Source organism: Choloepus didactylus, chromosome 1, assembly GCF_015220235.1.
Source record: "Choloepus didactylus isolate mChoDid1 chromosome 1, mChoDid1.pri, whole genome shotgun sequence".
Classification (NCBI taxonomy): Eukaryota; Metazoa; Chordata; class Mammalia; order Pilosa; family Megalonychidae; genus Choloepus; species Choloepus didactylus.
In genome coordinates, this window is record NC_051307.1 from 208,606,116 (window position 1) to 208,630,041 (window position 23,926).

The window sequence follows — 23,926 nt, forward strand, 5'->3', positions numbered from 1 at the left end:
CTGTGAAACTCAGAACAAGTTATCTGCTTCCAGTATATAGAAGAGGGACAGTCATAGGATAAACGTTCCCGTTGTCATAGGGAGAAAGTGAAAGTAAAACAGGACTCACGGGACCAAAACAATTCCTAAAACCTGCAGGGCATACTTCATTAGATTTCAGAATATGAGAGTCATTTATCAAATGACGTTTTATCCTCAAGGCTTGAGAGAGCGGCTGTTCCATCCTTTCCAAGGGACTTGCCAGCAGCCCTTTTCTCTCCAAACATGGGGATGAGTGCTCCAACATATCCATGCATTGGATAGACCATCTTCTTCTCAGCCATAACCTCCTCAAACATCGGGGCAGCACCCAAACTTTCTTCCGCCTCTGGGACACATGGTCAACTCCTTCAGAACAGTGGGATGGTGGCCAGGCTCCCCCTAATCTCCAGGAAATGTGCTCCATCCTCTCTGAGGCCTGGGGCAGCAGCACTCTTCCTGAGTATCAAGGGGGAAGGCCTGCCCTTTGCCTCAGGGCAAATTCACCCTTTCTACCTGCAGGGGTTGCTCTGCAGTCCTTGCTGAGATTTCTTGGCTTCAGACCTTGGTTTCCATGGTTCTACCTCCTCTGGAGAAATTTTTCCATCAATCTGTCCCTTTTTTGTCCCTTTTAGTCCAGACTGGCAGTGGTTCTGCCTAAACAGATCTTGCAAAAAAAACTGTTGGCTTTGCAAGCTGCATACAGGGGTCAAAACCATCAGACAATAGGCCTTCCCACAAATCCTTTCTGGATAACTCCGTCTCCAATCCTGGCTTGTACTGAAATGGCTGGCTGGTTCCAGGTTTCATTAAATCCTCACATGGATCTGAAGTCTCTAGGGTTTCACTTTCCGGAAGCCCAGAATTTTCCAGACCATCAATTTCTGGTTTCTTTGAATCCAAGAGTTCAGTTCATTGCTTATGTCTTTCCTCTCGCATTTTACTGTAAGCTGCAAGGAGAAGCCAGGCTGCATTTTCCACACTTAGTCTGGAGATCTCTTCAGTTAAGTATCCCAGCTCATCACTTTCAAATTCTGGCTTCCATCTGACACCAGAACTCAATTTTGCCAAATTCTCTGCCACTTTAAAATAAGGATTGCCTTTCTTCAAGTTAACAATGACACATTCATCATTTATGTTTAAGGCCTCATGGGAAGTATCTTTAGAGTCCATATTCCTACCAAAATTTTCTTCAAAGCAATCTAGGCCATTTCTATCAAGCTCCTCACAATTCTTCCAAAATCTTCCCCTTATCCATTTAAAAAGCCATTCCATCATATTTGGCATTTACAAACTCAGCAGCATCCTACTTCCCTGGTACCAAAATCTGTTAACAGTTTGCTGAAGCTGCCATTATGCAAAATACCAAAAATGGATTGGCTTTTAAAAAGGGGATTTATTAGGTTACAAATTTACAGTTCTAAGGCCTCAAAGGTATCCAATCTAAGGTATCAACAAGAGGATAACTTCATGAAGGAAGGCCAGTGGCATCTGGAACACATCTGTCAGCTGAGAAGGCACGTGGCTGGCGTCTGCTGGTCCTTTGCTCCAGGGTTTTGGTTTCAAAACGGCTTTCTCCAAAATATCTCTGGGTTTTTGTCTCAACTCCCGGGCATCCTTGATTCTTTCTCTCAGGGCGTTTCTAAGTGTCTGGGAATCCTCTCTTAGCTTCTCCAGGACAAACTCTGGGCTTCATCTCTTAGCTTAGCATCTACAAATGTTCTTCTGTCTGCATCTCCACGTATGTCCAAGCATCAGTGCCTGTGTTGGCTCTCTTAAGTACTCCAGTGAACTAACTGAGACCTACCCTGAATGGGCGGGGTACACCTCCATGGAAATAATCTAATCAAAAGTTTCCACCCTAATCAAAAGACTAACAAGTCTGCCCCCAGAAGACTGCATTAAAGAACATGGCTTTTCTGGGCAACATAATATATTCAAACCAGCACACTAGCTCATTGAATCCTCCCACCAACAATACAAGGTACATGCCGTCATTACCTTCATTTTCTGAAAGAGAAAACTGACTACAGAGGTTAAGAATCCTGCCCAAGGTTGTACAGCTGGTAGGTGGTGAAGCCGAGATTCCAACTAGGAGTCCTGGAACCATGGCTTGTGCTGGTAACCCCTGAATCTCACTGCCTCTAGGAAGGAGAATGAGGAAGCCAAGCAGAGTGCTGTCCATTAACAGGAAAAACAACAGATTTTAACTCCATGTCTGAGTTCTTCCCAGAGTCCTGATCAGAACCAGGGTAGATTAATATCTTTGGAAGCAGCCAGGAGGGAAGGAAAACATTCATTCTCAGGCATCTTATTGATTTGGTTCCTATTATTTAGGGAGGCTCATAACTGAAGTCTGGAAGAACAAACAGTGTTCTGAAGATATTTCCTTTCCCCACAGCTCTCCAAGCAAGAGAACTGAAGCCTTGGATTAGAGCTGGATTGTAGCAAACTAAGTAACTGTACTTTTTCTCTGAGGGACAAAATTGGAATTTATTGAAACATCCCGTCATCAACTTTTCAGTCAGTGTAACACCGTTTTGTCACTAACATTCTGGGGGCTGGGGGGAGTTTTCCAATGTGACTGATGAAGACAAATCCACGGACTCTGATCAATGGGAGATGACTGTCCTCAGACAAGAGGAAGCACAAAATATCAGTACGGAGAGTTAAGAGGCACCAGCCATCTATTCCCTACCACAGTTCACTCACTCACACGTTTATTCATTCTCCCTCTCCTCTAATATTTACGGAGTGCTTATTACATGCTGAGACCTGTTTTAGGCACTGGGGAGATGGACCACACACTGCCAAACACCAATAAAATAATTTCAGAGGGTGAAATGCCCATGGAGGAGTAAGAAGGGGCCCTCAGAGGAGCTCAGAGCCTCTACAACAATCTACATCCACAACCTGCACATACCTTAGAATAAATTCCAACAAGGCCATGCAAAGCCCATGAACTTCCTCTTAAAAGTGGGTCACGGGCTCTAGGATTCACCATCCATGGTTTCACATAATCTTTTTTCCACCCCTGACCCAAAAGAAAGCAAGCTTCCATCTGGCTTGGCATTTTTAGAAAATGATGCAGTCATGAAGAATGAGAAGACAAAAAATAATAAAATCCAGAACTTGCCTTGAGAATAACTTTTACCAACAGGATGTGTCATAAATATGAAATGGCAAAGAAAGATGTTCCAGGATTTGTCCTTTGTCCTCTGTTAGCCAGACAGATAATGAGTTACCATAAGGGATTTTTTTCTATTTGAACATGAGCTGCATATAACTTCCATACTTCTGTGAAAAGGGAACCCATAAATCACAAGTTATTGTTTCCTAGAAACTGGGATTGTACAAGGGAGAGCCAAACAAAAACCTTTGTTTCATGAGCTTGCAACTTTTTAATTAAATACCACTTTAAGCTCACACATACACAAGCCAAATGTTCCCAATCCATTGCGATTTAGTGTGGTGTCTAAGCTCCCCCTTCCATCACTGCGGCTGTGGTGCAGGGAGGATTCTTGTATTTTTTTTTCTCCTTTTTTTCCTTTATTAAATTAGGTGAAATGAGAAACACAAATCAAATAACAGGGTCTGGTTCTTAACATTTCTTTTGTAGCCATCACAACCAAGGATCAGGCGTATTGATAGACTATAAACAAATAAAGAAGGAAGGAAGAAAGAAGGGAGGGAGGAAGGGGTAGGAAAGAGCGGAGGAGAGGAAGGTAGGAAGGTGGGAGGAAGGGAGGGAGGGAGGGAAGGAGGAGGAAGGAGACTCCTTAGGCAAGGGGCATGGAAAGCTAAGAACCTTTATCTAGTCAGACAGACCACTGAGGCAGAGGCCGGCCAGTTGTTCATCAGTATCCATGTTTCCTTCATCTCTGACACATTCTAAATTGTATTTCCCAGCCCCCTGGCAAGTAAGTGAGGACATGTGACTAGCTATTCCCCAAGAGAAATCTCCCGGTCAGTTCCTCATGCTTGCTCCTCCATCACCCGCCAGGGAGATGCAAAGGCTCCAGTGGAGGCTGGCAGAACCACACAAGGAAGGAGCCAGGGCTCTAGAGTGTCTGTGTGGAGGAGCTTAGCACCCACCACCACCACTGGAGCAAGGAAGTTAAGACCCTGAGATACAGGGGTGTTTTTATACAGTACACTGGTCCTGAAAAATACACCCATTCACCCCACGGTTCCATCTGTGCTGGTGACACTAAGAAATACTTTGAGGATAAATTCTCACATATAATTCTCAAACATTTATGAGATGTTTCAGGTATCCTTAACATCACATTCAGAGGGCATCACAGAGATCTTAAAGATAACCAAATACTTCAATGACTAACTTTATATTTTCAGTGAGTACATTATCTACCCTTTTCTAAAATTCCTATACAAAAAGGCCTTCAAGAATGGGTCCACAATTCAAGTTAAGATGAGAAAACTTTTCTAAATCAGGGGTCAGCAATGGTTTTCTGTAAAGGACCAGGCACTGAATATGGTTGGCTTTGCAAGTGTACAGTCTCTGTCACAACTGCTCACCCCTGCCATGACAGTGCAAAAGCAGCCACAGACAATATGTAAAAAAAAATGGGTGTGGCTGTTCCAATAAGCTTTTATTTACAAAAACAGGCTGGGGGCTGGATTTGGCACCTGGGCCATAGCTTACTGATCCCTGTTCTAAATGACTTTCAATTTTTCACTGAAAATGTAAATTTCAGTATCAATTCCAACACCCTCTGCTACATTGGTTTCTATTTGCTTATTTACTTGTTTTTAACATCATGCCCTCTCCTGAGTAGTATCAGATATTACAAATGAAACTGGAACCAGTACTTAATTATTCTCCCTGCCTCAGCACTGCACTGTGCCTGGCACAAGGTAAATGCAATACATTTTACTTCCTTTTTACTTCCCTTGAGGCTTGCTCTTGAAGGCTAGACTTGAAGTCAGGCTTGAATTTCAGTTCCACTGATTAGCCTCTGGCTTTGGTCAAGTCACTTCCTCTTTGTGAGCCTTGGTTTCCACATCCGTAAAATGAAGATAACAACATGTAATTCACAGGGTTGTTTAAGGGAGGGAACCACATAGAACAATGTATATATTTTATGAAATATAAAGCCCAGTACAAAGGTAAGAGACTATTATTAAAAGCTGCCTCTCTCTTCCCGGATTCTGGATTTACTTTCTTCCCACTCGAAATGGGACAAATCCCAAAGAGGGCCACTAAATCCCCATTTAGCCTAGGCCAGGAGGCTGTTAGGGACCAGAGGCCGGTTCCACCTGAGTTCTGACTGACTGCCAGAAACCTGAGCCTCCTTCACGGTCACCAAGAGGATCCAGAGAAGGCAGCTCCAGCTGCCAGAAAGGTTTACTATTTTAAAGAGATAAAATTCAATAAACATCTGTTTAACAGGCATTCTCAATATGGCTTGACAACAATGACATTAAGCACTTGGCCTTGCACCCAGTGCTATTTAAAATGGGCACTGGAATTGAGGTCATGGCCCCATCCAAAGGGTGTCACCCTTAGCAGTCCACTGCTGAGACCTTCAGAGTGCAAAAATCAAGACATCCTTTAGTCAAGGATTAAAAAGTTAAAGAAGATTCGTGGTCGCAAGATTTATCCTGCGGTTGCATGATTTTTTATGGTTGTCTCATTCTAGTGATAGTTGCAACAGCCTCGTGCATAAAACTCCAGATTCCAGAGTAAGTCCAGTCTTCAGAGATATTGTTAAGTTCTCTTCCCACCCATGTGCCATCTGAGTATAGCACACACTTGCCATTCCAAAAGAAACAAATACTTTTTTTTACTTCATTGATGATGGTTGTATTAAAACCCTATGAAAAACAGTGGTTCTTGTCAACTAGTCATTCAACATTTTTTAGCAGGGTCTAGTGCAGTGCCTGCCAAGAGAAGGGCTTTAACACAGATTTGTTAACTGAACAAATCCTACATGCTAGGCAGTATCCTATATCTTAGAAGGCAGAGGTGGCAAATATCACAAAAGGATGCCATGGCACCTCCACTGTACGCTCACAGCAGGCATCAATAATCACACAGGCTTCCTGATGAGCCAAAACACAGCAACAGTAACTTCTTGCATCTCTGCAGAGTCATACCTCCAGATGATGGCCCCTCTGCCAGCACTTTGTCTTTACCCCAGATCAGTTCCTTCCCCAGCCTTGGCTAGCCTTAGTTAACTGATCCACACATCCACTCAGGACCTCAAACTAAAAGCCTGGTAGCGTCCTTGACTAATCCTCCAATTTCTAATCAATCTATGAGCTCTAATGCCCCAAATAAATCCAGAATTGCTTTCTCATCAACTCTACTATTATCACACAGGCCATCTTTGGTCTCTACTATTTCAGGTGTCCTTCATTGTGCCCCTGCTTCCATGTGGAGCCCCTAAACTGTGTTTCCCATACAGTCCCAGAGAGCTCCAATTAAAACAGACCACGTCAACGGCCCCTGATGGACCATACAGCCAGCCCCATCTGGCTCTTCCCTCCCCTTTTCATGCCAGTTCAGCTCACCCTCCTCTCCACCAGTGCTGCATGAACCTTCTTTCAGTTCTCGACCCCACTTAGGGCCTTCCACATGTTTTGTTTCCTACCTATGCTCCACGGCTGAGTCGTCATTCTTCAGGTCACAGCTTAAATGCACCTCCTCAGAGAGGCCTTCCTGGACACTCACTCAACCATGCTCTTCTCTGTGAACATTATGCCCATATTCTCTGACTCCACTCTTTAATGGAAGACCAGGGCATACCTGGGAATTTTAGGCACATGGAACTGGCAACCTTCAGTTGAATAGAAAACAGCCATGAAAACAGTATCTTGGTCATTTCCAAGTAATTGACACATTTTTAAATGATATATTATTTTTTGTCTTTACACCATTTCTCTTACTTAATGTGGCATAAGTTCTGCTGGGGTAGGGAGAGTGTTTATCTTATCACTCAGTGCTTAAAACATGCATATAACAGCCTCTCAATGTATATTTGTGGAAGGTCTGAAGAGCAAGGACACAAAAGAAGGTGCAAACATTTTGCTCCAACTCAAGGAGCTTTTACTCTAGCTAGGGAAAAAATAGACAATCATATAAAACAAATATCCCTACATTCCTCATGGCAGGAATATCCAAGCCATGTTCAAAGACACCTTCTGTGGCATTTGCCTCACCTCCATAACTCCCTTTCCCAGGATATCTATGGACATGAAGAATGGACCCCCACACCTAAGGGTAAAACAGATATCTGTGTTTGTACCATGGGGTGCTGTCCATCCTCACTGTCTGAGCCTGATATTTGCTACTGCTTGTCTTATCAAAAGCACCTTCAGGACAGGGATCCCGTTGGACTTGCCCACTATTGACTTGTGGCTGCTCCATAATCATAGTTTGAATCTGTGAAAGCATAGAGCTAGGTAGTGAGTCAGACATTCAAGTTTTATTTATTGGGTGGCCTGGGTTTGGTTTAGGCTATAGGAATGTAATAAAGGGACACCCAGACAGATGAAACTAGATGACTAAATGCTTATTCATTCAATCATCCTAAAATAATTTCTAATAAAATTAGAAACAAAGGGTAATTGTGAAGGATCTGAGTCTGTCCCTTCCTCCTCAGAGAGCCTCCAGGGGTGGTTTACAGAGCCTTAGGTGAGGTTTAGCCTGGCCCACGGAAATCCCATTGTTTGCGGCTCCATTGGAAGAATTAGTTCCCCTGGCCCTGGAGCCTTCATGCAACTTTGAAGAGTGGGGGTGGGGGTGGGGTGGGGGTGTTGTTCTTTGCAGAGGAACTTTGCCCTAGGGGGAAAGTTCCACATGACAGGTCATAAATTTAGGAGGTCTTGGTCTCAGAAGGCACTCTGAACAGTTTCCACAAAGGGTACAAGTGGAGGGTTGTTATAAAACCATTCTGCTAAAGGGTTCAGAAAGAGGAAAGGTCTGAAAAGGGATCCAGGCCAATATCCTTCCTAAAACACTGGTATATTTTCTAGTTACCTAAATCTTACACCTCTTTGCATCAATAAAGGAGATATTATTTAGCCACCCACTTTACAGGTGGGCAAACTGAGTCTGGCGGTTGCTATGTACAAAGCCAGAAGAGTGACTTATAGGAAAGATATCTAATAGGCCAGGCTCCATGCACCCCAATATCCCTCCTTCTTCCTCTTCACTTAGAAACTGACCCTGAGCAACATAAAAAATGCTCTGCCAGACAAATGGACACCTCTTGTCTTAGATAAAGTTGGTGCGCTCATGGTGAAAGCAGATTAAGTTAAGAGCAACATAAGAGAGGGAAATAGCTAGCTCAGGCAGTTAGGTTAATCTGCACGAAACCTGTGCCAGTTGACATTTGCATAGACCAGTTTTATATCAGAGGCAAAAATTTGATTTGACTTCCTTTGGTATTCAGTGGAGAGACTTAGGGATGGCTCAAATCATCTTACCTGTTAAACTTTCTTCATGTTTGTGGTAACACACTTGGTTTTGTACCCCTACACCATTCCCAGTGTCCAAAACACTGTCTGATACATGGTAGGGACTTAATAAATTTTTGTTAAATTACTATTAATGAATATTCTTAATTCACCACTTCACTTTGTCCTCACACGTTCTTCATCTTTCTGGGACTCAGGCTGATGTTCTAACACAGTTTATTTTTTCTTAAGCAAGAAGTCAACTATCATGTCCATTCTTGAAGAAATATGTTATCTGAGACCAGCCTTGATCACAATCTCAAGATGTCCCTTGTTCTCGCTGAGGTGCATCATGCAGAGATTGAGCATCACAAACCTCCCGCACAACACGTCTGAAGGATGAAGGTACAAACAGCTGAGTACACAACCCATGGACTACTGCCCAGTGAAGTCACCACCTTGGGGGCTCAGGATTGTCGTCACCGTCCACACAAGTCCATGCTTCTGGACTCTCATGGCAGACCCTGCACACCTGCTGCATTTGGCTCAAGGCTGAGAGTTTTGGCTAAAACAGACCAGATTCAAAATCAGCTTTGACCTTGGGACTGCTGACAGTGTATTTAACTTCTTGGAAGCTCAGTTTCTCTGGTGGTGAAATGGGATAGAATGTAACTCCCTCATAGTATAGCAAATCACAAACTTTGAGGTTCCTACATATCGCCTGGGGATCTTCTTACGATGCAGGTTCAGACTCTGCAGTTGTGGAGTCTGAGATATGTGCTTCTAACAGGCTCCCAGGTGAAGCTGATGCTGCTGGCCTGGAAACCCCACTCAAAGGAGCAAAACCATAGGGTGTCAAATGAGATAACAATGGGAACTAAAGGACTTTATCATTGACACTAATACATATTATTTTAAAAATTATTAATATTTATTATCAGTAGTTGCATTTTGGTTAAAGCACATGAAGTTACTACCAGCCAGGTTCGAATGTGACTGTTTCTATCCCTGAGACCTTTTATGCAAGTTTTGGGACTATATCTGAAAACTCCTTCGGAATGTCCCCGTAAGTCCCAATGTACTACAGAAGTCAGGGGCACAGTGAGAAGATATTTTATTACCCACGTATTTATGTATGGGTTTTGGGGTTTTAAAAATGGCAATTAAAACCTTGTAAATTTGTATTATCAACAAAATAAATGTAGAAGGCTTAGTTACTCATTGCTAATAAATTTGATCATTCATTTATAAAACGAATGTTTGCCCAAGAATCACAGAGCACTCTATAAATATTGCTTTGCTAAGCCACAAACCGCCCCGATGAGGAAGGCACACGGCACCCCTGAGGGGTTAAACAAACCCTCCCGGGCTTGAGGAATGGGGAGGGCAGTGCCTAAATCCCAGCCCTCACCTCCCCTTCCCACATTTGGGTTCAGCTTCTGCCCCAAAAGAGTCTGACTCTATGAAGCGAGATATCCGTTTGGAAGCATGTCAAATCAGCCTGCCCAGAGGCTCTATCCTCAGATGGCCCCAGGAACCTGTCTGTAGGAGTTGCAGAAAACCATATATCTCATCTATGTTAGATCCCAGAAAGAAAGGAACTAACATGTAGAAGGAGTTTCTAACCCAGAGGCCCCGCAGGTCATCTCACAGAAAACAGGCGCCCCATAAACTAAAGAATGAAGGCTGTTTAAGGCTGTCCCTGCCACAGTGGTGCCCCAATCCCAAAAGGCGGGTAAAAGCAAGATCAGATATTTCTGTAGGACAAACAACTGAAAAGGCCTGCTCTCCCTAGATAGATAATGTAGCTGCTTTTCTGAGAAGAATAATGGGCTAGAATCCTAACAACCTATCAGCCTAGAAGTTGACAGACACCCACCCAATCGAGGCCCAGAACACACTCAGCAGGACCCTTCTCCCCCAACACCCTTCCCTCCCCACGTGGGTTTTTCCTTTAAAAATGCTGCTCTCAGATAGAGGGCTGGAGCCATTTTTCCTTTCTTTCTTTTCTGATGGCTCCCACCTGCTTTCTTCTGCTTTCTTCCTCTAATAAACCTTAAATTCTCTACTTAAACCATGACTCGCTGCATTTGTGTGGATTCTTGAATGGCTCTGAACCTAACAATCTACTTTTCCAGTCTTGCACTCCAGGCAGTTCAGCTACTGCTGAAGAAGGAACTTTCAAACTGACTGGCCCAGCTGTGAAACTCAAGTGTGGAATTAATAAACAAGACTACTTTATCACTGGTTTCTCGAGCAGAAGTCCCTCTTTCAAGGCTTAGCCTCCTGAGGGTCCTCTTCACTTCTCCCTCATAAATGAACTCAGTAATCCCTTCTGTCTGTTGTTGTGTCATGGTGTTCTGGATGCGGCTTTGGTATCTAACAAAGCTGGGTTTGACACCAATGGGGGGCGGAGGTGGGTACCTCAAGTTCCTTAGCTGTGAACTGGGGTCGTTACAGCTAAAGTCATCTGGGAGCCACATAGATGGTTGACAGATGACGAGTGGAAAGCACCTGGCTCAGGATACCCCCCTATAAATGCAATTTGCCACTATTAGTGGTGGTGGTACAAACCTTGATGTTAGTCTTAGATGCAGTATCAGCAACAGAATAACAAGGTCAGATCACAACTATTAGGAACCCTAAGCAATGAAAGGGATATGCATTCTGGTGAGTCGTAAACACACTAAGACAAGCATGCACTTGCCCACACTTACATACACCCACACCTGTACCCATTTATACAACCCACACATGCTCTCCCCCCATACCCACATCAACACACCCATATATATATGAACACACCGACATACACATGCATCATACAAAACAAATCCATAGTACCCAAACCTGTATTACTCTAAAATTTAAATACCATTTTCTGATGTCAAACTTTGAATATGTATATAAAAACTGAATTTCCCTTTCTCTATCCCCGTCTTCCCCTTTTGGTGCAGGTATGGGGGAGAAGCAGGAGGAGCCATCCTTCCTTGCTGGAGATCTAAGCAGAACTTTGGCTGCCTGCTGGATTTCCTAGCCCCACCAGCAATCACATATTATCTTCTTCCAAAATTCTTAAGCAGACCATCATCGAAGCTGTAGCCCCTTCCTGCCACCTGCCTTCATGCCAGCTACTATCACCCCTGTCACGCTGGTAAGAGGAATCAAAATCTCTGCTCCCACAGTGGCTAATAGAGAGAATGAGCCATAGTTACTGACCCAGCCTCCTCAGTTATCCATCTCCCTCACTCCACCTCGGCCTGGCACATCCCCAGCTCCTCTGCTTGCACAACATCTTCATTCATTAGCACTTCAGTTCCCTACTGATTTCTTTTAACCACTGTTTATATCTGTGTTCTCTTTCTTGATTCAGGCTCTACTAGATCAGGATCCATCGTCATTTAATGAGCTTTATTCCAGCCCTATATATAGGTAGGAATTTAATGAGAACTTGAGATACTATCTTCACCACTGCTGCCTTTGGGTGATCAAGATGGAGAATCCACAGAATTTTTAAGCAGAGAACCAAAACAAAACAAAACAAAACAAACACACACACACACACACAAAACAGGATATTAAGCATGGAAAGGATCCATAATGCTGTTTAATATATTTTCCTATAAAAGAACTTCTGGTTTGCCCTGGGCTTGAAATGAATCACCTCCATTCTAGGCTTTCAGATGGTTATCACTCCAGCTACCTAAGAGGGCAAATATCTGCTATGGGAAATGCCACAAGCCATTTTATCAATCTGAGCTTGGCTCAAAGGGATCACCCTGAATCAACCGTCCAAAGAGAGAAAAATGTTTCTCTTAGACCAGATGATTACAGAAAAGGGATGTGCTATGATTAAACTGTCTTTCATGTTTAATGGTTTAAAAAGTGTTACAGCAACTCCAGATTCATTTTACTTTATTAATGGAAGCCATTATTGGTACATTTCTTTTGAAAGAATAAAGGTTGCCCAGGAATATTTTTTATAAAGTAAATTTCTAAGTTTTTTTCTATTTTTTCCCCCTTTGGCTTCCAATATAGAAATGGAGTTATCCAAAAGTTATTCAATATTCAAATATGTGAATATTTTTAAATATGGTTAAAAATGAAGTATGAATTCTTTGTTTAATTCAAAGGATATAAGTCAATGTTTTCTGTTTATGCCTCAAGCACTTTTCCTCCAGCTCTTGACTGACACATGCTCCCTTCATCTAGAATATCCTTCCCACATATGCCCAAATCTCTATATTCTTTAAGGCACATTTAAAGGCACTCAATTTATAGCTTCAAATACCTCATTCTCCACTCTTTACTGATTTCCTCATTAGAAGTCATCTCCCTCAGTTCCACACACTTTCAAATGGGAAATAGCAATTTTTAGGTGTTCATTCAGTTTTCAAAAACAGGGTATCCTGGCAAATTAGGCTTGCATTCTTTCTTTAAGAAAAAAAATTTTCTTGAGATATGATTTGTACTTTGCTTTTGAGTCTATTCAGAGTTGTACAATCAGCATAATTTAATTTTAGAATATTTTCATGACTCTGAAAAAGAAACCCCATACACAGTACACGTTAGCTGTCATTCCCATCCTGTCCACCCACCAAATTCTAGGAAACCACTAATCTACTTTATGTTTCTATAGATTTCCCTATTCTGGACTATTCCTATAAATAGAATTGTACAATATGTGGCCTTCTGTACAATATCTGGCTTCTTTCACCTAGCATAATGTTTTCAACATTTATCCACGTTGGAGCACGAATCAGTATTTCTTTCCCTTTTATCCATTGCATGGATATACCACCTTTTGTTTATCTATTATCAGTTTGGACATTTGGGTTGTTTCCACTTTTGGGCTATTATGAATAATATTGCTATGAACATTCATGAACAAGTTTTTGCGTGGACATATGTTTTCATTTCTCCTGGTTGGATACCTAGAAGTGGAATTACTGGGTAATATGCTAACTCTATGACTAACATTTTGAGGAACTGCCAAACTTTTTCAAAATGGCTGTACCATTTTACATTCCCACCAGCAGCGCATGAGGGTTTCAATTTCTGCACATCCTTGCCAACATTGGTCATTGTCTGCCTTTTTGATTATCAGCCTTGCATTTTCAGTCTGAAGCTTTATTTCAGGAAACAGGTTTGAGGAAAAGAAGGGTATCTGGAAAACTTACCTCAAGAAACTTTCCATAAAACTCTCACAGACGCTGACTCTTGAGCAGGAATGTCACGTGGGAAGAAAAGTGCTGCTGTGCCTCACAGCAGGGAAGCTCTTGTAGTTTCCATCACAATGCCAGGACTTGCAAATGGTGCACCTTTGACCAACTCTTTTCCAACCCTTGATGGTCTCGTAGAGAAAACGCAGATAGTACTCCTATTATTCATTGAAATGAAATGGAACATGTGTGTGAACATAGTTGAAAACTCTCATGAAATATAACAGGCACTCAATGTTAGCTGTTCTAGAAAGTTCTTTTTCTTAATTAGATATTTTTTATTAGAGAAGTTGTAAGCCTGAAGAAAAATCATGAAGAAACTATAGAGTTCCCATACACCCCCCTTTACATATTCAGTTTTCCCTATTACGAACATATTATATTAGTGTGGTACCTTTATTATAATTTAGGAAAAATATTATATTATTAACTATAGTCCACAGTTTATATTAGGGCTTGCCATTCGTGTTTTATATCTCATGCTTTTAAATTTTTTGTATTCTACTAATATATATACAAACTAAAATTGCTCCCAAATTTTAACCACATTCAAATATATAATTTGGTGGGATTAATTACATTCACAATGTTGGGTTGCCATCACCTTCACCCATTACCAAAACTGTTCCATCACCTCAAACAGAAATTCTGTTCCAATTAAGTATTAACTCTCTCTTCCTAACCACCATCCCAGCCCCTGGTAACCTGTATTCTAGTTTCTGTGCCTATGAATTTGCTTATTCTAATTATTTCCTATCAGTGAAGTCATACAATATTTGTCCTTTTGTGTCTGGCTTATTTCATTCAACATGATGTCTGCAAGGCTCATCCATGTTGTTTCATGCATCAGAACTTCACTCCTTTTTATGGTTGAATAATATTCCATTGTATATATAAACCACATTTTGTTTCTCCATGTATAGTTGATAGACACCGGGTTCTTCCATCTCTTGGCAATTGTGAATAATGCCACTATGCACATTAGTGTGCAAATATCTGTTTGAGTCCCTGCTTTCAATTTTTTGGGATATATGCAGAGAAGTGGGACTATGGAAACATATGGTAATTCTCTACGTGATTTTCAGAGGAACCACCAAATATCTTTCTTCAGTGACTATACCAAATTCCACTCCCTCCAAAAATGAATAAGTGCTCTGATTTCTCCACACCCTCTCCAACACTTATTTCCCATTTTTTGAATAGTTCATACCAGTGGGTGTGAAATGGTATCTCATTGTGGTTTCAATTTGCATTTCCCTAATGGCTAATGATTTTGGACATGTTTTCATGTTCTTATTGATCATTTGTATATCTCTCTTAAAGGCATGTCCTTCAAGTCCTTTTTTAATTGGGTTGTTTGTCCTTTCGTTGTTGAGTTGTAGGAGTTTCAGGTCTTTGATCCATTTTGAGTTAAATTTGTATATGATGTGAGATAGGGTTCACCTTCATTCTTTTGCATAGAGCATTCACTTTTCCAAGTACCATTTGTTGAAGCAACTATTCTTTACCCATTGAATGGACTTGGCACCTTGTCAAAAATCAAATGGCCATAGATAAGAGGATTTATTTCTGAACTCTAAATTAGATTCCATTTGTCTATATGTCTTTTCTTGTGCCAGTACCAGGCTGTTTGAATTACTATAGCTTTGTAATAGGTTTCAAAATCGGGAAGTATGTGTCTTCCAAGTTCATACTTCATTTTCAAGATGGTCTTGGCTGTTTGGGCCCCATTACAATTCCATATATGTATGATGACTATCTTTTCCATTTCTGCAAAATGTGTTTTGGAATTTTGCATACGATTATGTTAAATCTCTAAATCACTTTCATAGAATTGACATCTTAATGATATTTAGTCTTCTAATCCATGCACAGAGAATGTCTTTCCATTTATTTACGTCTTCTTTGATTTGTTTTAGCTATATTTTATAGTTTTCCATGCACAAGTCCTTTACAACCAGGGATAAATTTATTACTAGATATATGGTTTTTTCAGTTGCTATTGTAAATGGAATTTTTTTTTCCTGATTTCCTCTTCAGATTGTTCATTACTGGTATATAGAAACACTACTGATTTTTGCATGTTGATCTTGTACTCTTCACTTTGCAGAATGTGTTAGCTCTAGCCATTTGTTATGGATTATTCCAAATTTTCTACATAAAGGATCATGTCAACTGCAAATAGGGAGTTTTACTTCTTCCTTTTCAATGTGGATGCCTTTTCTCTTGCTATTTCCACCACATCTGTAGTTACTTCCTCCACTGAAGTCTGGAAACCCTCAAACTCACCCATGAGGGTTCAAATCAACTTCTCCAAACTCCCATTAATGTCGATATCTTGGCCTCCTCTTATGAACCAAAAATGTTCTTAATGGCATCCCTAATGGTGAATCCTTTACAGAAGATCACAGACCACAGATCACCATAACAGATATAATAATAATGAAAACGTTGGAAACATTGCGAGAATTACCAAAATGTGACACAGAGACACAATGTGAACACGTGCTGCATAGAGAAATGGCACCAATAGACTTGCTCGATGCAGTGGTGCCACAAACTTTCAATTTGTAAAAAATGCAGTATCTGTGAAACACACACACACAACAGTGAAGTGCAATAAAATAAGGTATGCCTGTATTCTATTTCTTTATGAGTCAGTGTGGACAGATTGTGTGTTTCTAGGAATTTGTCCATTTCTACGTTTTTCTCTAATTTGTTGGTGTACCTTTGTTTATATGAAACTCTTATCATCCTTTTTATTTCTGTAGGGTTGTTAGTAGCACCCCCATTTAATTTCTGATTACACTTATTTGCATGCTTTTTTCTGTGTCAGTCCAGATAAATGTTGATTTTGTCGACCTTTTCAGAGAACCAACTTTTGGTTTTGCTGATACTTTTTATTGTTTTTTTTAATTGTCTATTTCATTTATCTCCCCCCTAATCTTTGTTATTTCCTTCCTTCCACTCACTTTGGGTTTAGTTTACTCTTCTTTATCCAGATCCTCCAGCTGTGAGCTTAGGTCTCTGATTCTAGATATTTCTTCCTTTTTTTTAAATGTAAGAATTTAAAGCTACAAATTTCCTTCTCAGCACTGACTTTGCTGCATCCCACAAATTTTGGTATCTTGTGTTTTTGTTTTCATTAACCTCAAAGTATTTCTTAGTTTCCCTTGTGATTTATTCTTCAACCCACTGGTTAAGAGTGTGTTATTTAATTTCCACATTTTGTGAATTTTCCTGTTCTCTCTGTTATTGTTTTCTAACTTCATTTCATGGTGGTTGCAGAGGATACATTGTAAGATTTAAATATTTTAAAATTGACTGAGACTTTTTTTGTGAACTAATACATGGTCTAACCTAGAGAATGACCCATGTGCATTAGATTATAATGTGTATTCTGCTACTGTTGGGTGAAGTGTTCCAGATACGTCTGTTAAGTCTAGTTGGTTTATAGTATTATTGAAGTCTTCTAATTCCTTACTGATCTTCTGTCTGGATGTTCCAACCATTATCGAAAGTGGTATATTTAAGTCTTCTACTATTAATACAGAACCATCTATTTTCTTCCTATCTGTCAATATTTGTTTCACATATATTGGGGCTCTACTGTTAGGTGTGTATATATTTTAATTGTTGTATCTTCTTGTTGAATTGACCCCTGTATCAGTATACAGTGACCTTCCTTATTCCTTGTAACAGTTTTTGTATTATAGTGTATTGTATCTGATATTAGTATAACTACCCCAGCTCTCTTTGGGTTACTATTTTCATGGTATATATTTTTTCCATCCTATCACTTTCAACCTACTTTTGTCTTTGAATACAATGTGAATCTCTTGTGAACAGCATATAGTTGGGTCATGCTTCTTTATCCATTTGCCAATCTCTGCCTTTTGACTGGAGAGTTTAATCCATTTCCATTTAAAGTAACTACTGAGAAAGAAGGACTTCCTTTCACTATTTTGTCTTAAGTCTTTTTTATGCAATTTTATTGAGATATATTCACATACCATACAATCATCTAAAGTGTACAATCAATTGTTCACAGTATCATCACATAGTTTTGCATTCATCACAATTATTTTTTGCACATTTCATTACTTCAAAAAATAAGAATAAAAACAGAAGTAAAAAAGAACATCCAAAACCTCTCAAACTCCTTTCTCCCCCTATTATTCATTTATTTTTTGTCCTCCTTTTTTCTACTCATTTGTCCATACACTGGATAAAGGGAGTATGAGCCACAAGGTTTCACAATCACAGTTATACCGTATAAGCTATATAGTTATACAATCATCTTCAAAAATCAAGTATACTGGATTGCAGTTTAACTGTTTCAGGTATTTTCTTCTAGTTATTCTAGTACACTAAAAACTAAAAAAAAAGATATCTACATAATGCATAAGAATAACCTCCAGAATGACCTCTCGACTCCATTTGAGATCTCTCAGCCACTGAAACTTTATTTTATTTAATTTCTCTTCCCTCTTTTGGTCAGGAAGACTTTCTCAATCTCATGATGCCAGGTCCAGGCTCATCCCCGGAGGTCATGTCTCACGTTACCAGGGAGATTTACACCCCTGGGAGTCTTGTCCCATGTAGGGGGAAGGGCAGTGAGTTTACTAGACAAATGCGTTTAGAGAGGGGCCGCCTATGGGCAACAAAAGAGGTTCTCTGGGGTTGACTCTTAGGCACCATAATAAGTAGGTTTGGCCTCTCCTTTGTAGTAACAAGCTTCATAAAGGCAAGCCCCAAGATCAAGGATTTGGCCTACTACAGTGATAGTCTCCAATGCTTGCAAGAATATCAGGCATTCCCAAGGTGGGAAAGTTTAATGTTTCTACATTTTTTCCCCAGGCCCTCAAAGAGGGGGCTGCAAATAGTCCTTTCTCTCTGCCCAAATTACTCTGGGATGTATCGGGGTTTCATGCTAACCTGTACAAACCAACCTACTCTCACTCCCTATTCAAGGTTCCATATAATTATGGTATTTGAATAAACTGACCATACAAGTTAGATTATATAGTGTGCTACTACAGAAAGTATAGGTTTTGCACTAAACAAACATCTCTTCCTTTTGTCTCACACAGAAGTTGAGGTTTTAAAACACAGTCAGTATCATCCTTTACCCTTTAGTCTGGTTTACCTTAGTTCTAATCAAGTTCATTTCATTCATATCTCTAACTGAAGTCTGATCTCTTTTTTCTGCTTTTTTAACATTAGCTGTATGGGGTAATGCTGACATTCATAACTGCTGAATTCTGGCTCTGAGTCTCAGGTGTCACACAGATACCCGAAGTTACAGGAACCAACCAGGTTATATGCAAACAGCTCAGCATCTCACAACCACTACAACTCGTGAATAGATGTGACTGCTATAAGAGCTTACAATCTAGGAAGCTTTACCATAAGCCTTTGCCTGATAACCTATGCTCTCAGATTCAATTCTCAGAGTTTGAACATTCATTATAGTTAGCCCATATTAGTGAGGCATTATCATTTTGTCTTTTTGATTCTGGCTTATTTCACTAAACTTACTGTCCTCAAGGTCCATTTGCCTAGGTGCATACCTCACAACTTCATTTCTTCTTGCCGCCATGTGGTATCTCATTGTACGTATACACCACAGTTCACCATTCCACTTACCAGTCGATGTACCCTTAGGCCACCCCCATCTATCGCAAATCATGAATCTGGTTGCCATAATCATCAGTGTGCAATGTCCACTCATGTCTCTGCTCTCAGTTCTTCCAGGTGTATACCCAATAATGGGGTTGCACAACCACATGGCAACCCCATTCTTAGCTTCTTGTGGAACCACCACACTGCCCTCCAGCTGGGCTGTACCATTCTACTTCCCTACCAACAGGGAATAAGTACATCCCTCTCTCCACATCTTCTCCAGCACTTGTATCTCTCTGTTTATTTCTTTTAACAGTTTCTTTCACACACCATACAATCTACCTTAAGTAAACAATCAATGATCCCCAGTAGAATCACATAATTATGCATTTACCACCACAATATATGAGGACATTTTCATCTCTTCCCCAAAGAGGAAAGGGAGAAAAAAATGAAGAATAAAAATTCAAAAGTTAGAAGAAAAATTAAAATAAATACAATGACAAGGTCATCACCACCACCAAGAATCCCATGTCACTCCCTCATATTGCCGTCTAATAGACATTTAGCTTTGGTATATTGTCTTTGTTACAATTTTAATGGAAGTATCTTACAATGTTACCATTAACAATAGACCCTAGTTTGCACTGCTTGTATTTTCCCCCTATTCCATCCAATTTTCAATACTTTACAATGTTGACATTCATTTGTTCTCCCTCATTTAAAAACATTCTTATATTTGCACATTTAATCATCATCACTGACCACTCTAGTTTTCGCTAAGTTATACAATCCAGTCTTTATCTTCTATCTTTCCTTCTGGTGCCATACATGCCCTTAGCCTTCCTCTCTCAACCATACTCACACTAACCTTTGTTCAGAGTACTTACAATATTGTGTTACCATCTCACACTATTATGCTATCCATTCCATTCCTGGATCTATATAATCAATCCTGTTGAACCTTCTGTACTCCTTCAGCATCAAATGCCCAGTCTCTAACTTCTTGCTATCTCCTGATAATCTCTGTAATCAACTCTCAAATTTCACTCATCAATGTTAGTCCATATTAGTAAGACTATACAGTATCTATCCTTTTGTTTCTGGCTAATTTCACTCAACATAATGTCTACTGTCTACCATTTTGTCTTTTGAATTTTATATATCATATCTTATTTTATTTTTATTTTTCCCTCTAACTTTTTACCCTTACTGATAGTCTTCATTTCTACACTCTTCTCCAAACCTCTCTCTCCTGTCTTTTCCTATCTGCCTGTAGTGCTCCCTTTAGTATCTCTCGTAGAGCAGGTATCTTTTTCACAAAGTCTCTCAGTGTCTTTTTCTGAAAATATTTTAAACAATCTCTCATTTTTGAAGGACAGTTTTGCCGGATATAGGATTCTTGGTTGGCAGTTTTTCTCTTTCAGTATCTCAAATATAGTATACCACTGCCTTCTCACCTCCATAGTTTCTACTAAGAAATCCACACAGAGTCTTACTGAGCTTTCTTTGTATGTGATGGATCGCTTTTCTCTCACTGCTTTCAGAATTCTTTGTCTTTGACATTTGATAATCTGATTATTAAGTGTCTTGGAGTCAGTCGAATCAGATCTATTCTGTTTGGGGTATGCTGCACTTCTTGGATCTGTAATTTTGTCTTTCCTAACAGATGGGAAATTTTCAGTGATTATTTCCTCCCTTATTCTTTCTGCCCCTTTTCCCTTCTCTTCTACTTCTGGGACACCCATGACATGTATATTCATGCCTTCATGTTGTCTTTCAGTTCCTTGATACCCTGCTCATATTTTTCCATTCTTTTCCCTATCTGTTCTTTTGTGTGTACGATTTCAGATGTCCTGTTCTCCAGTTCATGAATCCTTTCTTCTGCCTCTTCAAATCTGCTGTTGTATGTCTCCATTGTGTTTCATATCTCTTTTATTGTGCCTTTCATTCCTGTAAGTCCTACCAATTGTTTTTTCAAACTTTCCGGTTCTTCCTTAGGTTTGCCCAATGTTTTCTTTATACCCTTCATCTCTTTTGCCGTGTCTTCCCTCAACTCATTAATTTGGTTTCTGAATTGATTCAGAAGATTTGTTTGATTAACAATCAGCTTTTTCAATTCTTGTATCTCAGTTGAAGTGCAAGTTTGTTCCCTTGACTGGGCCATATATTTGCTCTTCCTAGTGAGATCTGTAATTTTCTGTTTTCTAGGCTTCTGGTTTCCTTGATTACCCCAATCAGATTTGCCCAAACTAGATAGGCCCTGGTCTCAGGAGGAGGCTGTATTTAGTATTAGGTTCCCCTGAGGGTGAGACCCAGCAGACTGCCAGACTTTCCTGTGAGCCCTCTAGACTCTGTGCTTTTCCTATCCTGCCCAGCAGGTGGCACTTGTCAGACCGCAGCCCCCCACCAGTGTAAAGAGGTGTGGTATATTTAATTCTCAGTGGACCCTCTTCCAGCCAGGGACCAAGGATGTCAGATGTCAAGCTGAAGCTGTTTATGTCGGGTTTTTTTTTCCTTCCCCCCAGGCCCTGGGTTCTGAATTCTCTGAGGGAGGGCTGTCACTTGAGCTGAGCCTGCCCCCCTCTTTTCTTAGGGAATTTAAGCCCTTTAGGGAATTGTCTCCTACACTTGAGTTTTTCCTTTGACTCTCTATCTTAACTCTACCCTTGCCTAGGTTAGTGCTGATAACTGAAAATGCCTGAGGCTTTCTCTAATGAGCTACTTAGAATGAGAGAGAGAAAAAAGGAAAAAAGCAAGTAGACCCCTTTTCAGAGCCAGTCCTCAGCCAGGAGTTGGTACCTGGTTCTGTGCATCCCTTTTCTTGGGACACAGTCCTTTTCCAGTATTCTGAAGTCAGCAGACTCCAAAAGCCTCTGTTTTTATTTATGTATTTTTTTTTCCATCAGCCCCAACTCCTCTCTGCCAGAATAAACCTCTGAGTTCTTTTCCTGCTTGCTCCCGGTTTATCTGTGCTCATAGCATGTATTCAGTAGTCCAAATTTGTTAATTAAAACTGCAATTGAAGTTTGATTGCGCTACATTCCCTTGCTCTAGGCAGGGACAGCTGCTTTCTCCCACAGCAAAGTTTTGCAACTTTGCTGGTGGGGAAGGGGCATCAGCTCTGCAGTTTGGGGAGATGACTTAGAGTTCTATGCTGTGATCTCAGCCATTCCACTCATTCCTGACTGGTGTACAACGTTGCCTGGTCATGGATGTCCCCCCATCACCCCCATCAGTTGTTCCAGACTATTTTCTAGTAGTTGTTCCCACTATTTACTAGCTGCTCTAGGGGACTAACTAAATTCCACACCCCTCAATGCTGCCATCTTGCCCTGCCTCTCTTTCTTAGGTCTTATACCTTTTTTGTCCCTCAATTATTTCATTTATGCTTACTTTCATATTTCTTTGATTATTTATAGTGTACCAATTTGAATCTGTGCTCATTTACATCTGTGTATAGTTCTCAGATATCTTCTTTGTGATTGCTAGGAGTTTAAATTTAACATATATACATAAATTCAAATTTATATATATATATATATATATATATGTATATAACAATCTTGTTTGCTTTGTTACCAACATCAATAGCATACACAAATACTGTTCCTAGTTCCTATATCCTTCTGTCCCCCCACCGTTTTATTGTACCTGTTACAAATTATATCTTTATACATTGTATGTGCACAACCATAAATTTATCATTACTTGTCATGTATTTGAAAAATTAAAAGAGGAGTTATATGCCAAAAATAAAATACAACAGCACTGGAATACATAACTACACATATGGTTACCTTTACCTTTACTTTATTTCTTTATGCCACTTTGATCCATTGTCTAGTGTCCTTTCCTTCCAGTCTGAAGAACTCCTTTTAGCATTGCTTGCAGCACAGCTCTAGTGGTGAAGAACACTCTCAATTTTTGTTTATCTGGGAATGTTTTAATCTCCCCCTCAATGCTGAAAGATGGTTTGCCAGATTTAAATTCTCAGTTGGCAACTGTTTTCTTTCAGTAATTTAAATATTTATTCCCATTGCCTCCTTGCCTCCATGGTGTCTGATGAGAAATCAGCACTTAATTTATTAGGATTCACTTGTACATAACATGTTACTTTTCCTTTGTAGCTTTCAGAACCCTCTCCTTGCCCTTGGTATTTGAAAGTTTGACTACTATGTATCTGGGCATGGTTTTCTTCAAATTTATCCTTTTTGGGGTTCATTGAGATTCTTGGATGCACATATCTGGAAAGTTTTCCACCATTATTACTTTAATATTCCTTCTTCTACTTTTTCTCTCTCTTTTTCTTCTGGGATTCTCATAACGCATCCAATGGTAAATTGACTGACATCCTATAGGTCTTTTAGGCTCTTGTTCCAGTTTGCTAATGCTACTGGGATGCAAAATACCAGAAATGGATTGGCTTTTATAAAAGGGGAGTTATTTGGTTACAGAGTTATAGTATTAAAGGAATAAAGTGTCCAAGGTAAGGGGTACCTTCACTGAAGGATTTCCATTGGTGTCCAGGAAAACTGTTAGCTTGGAAGGCTCATGGCTGGCGTCCACTTGCTCCCAGATTACATTTCACAATGGCATTCTCCAAAATGTTGCTCTTGGGGCATTTGTCCTCTCTT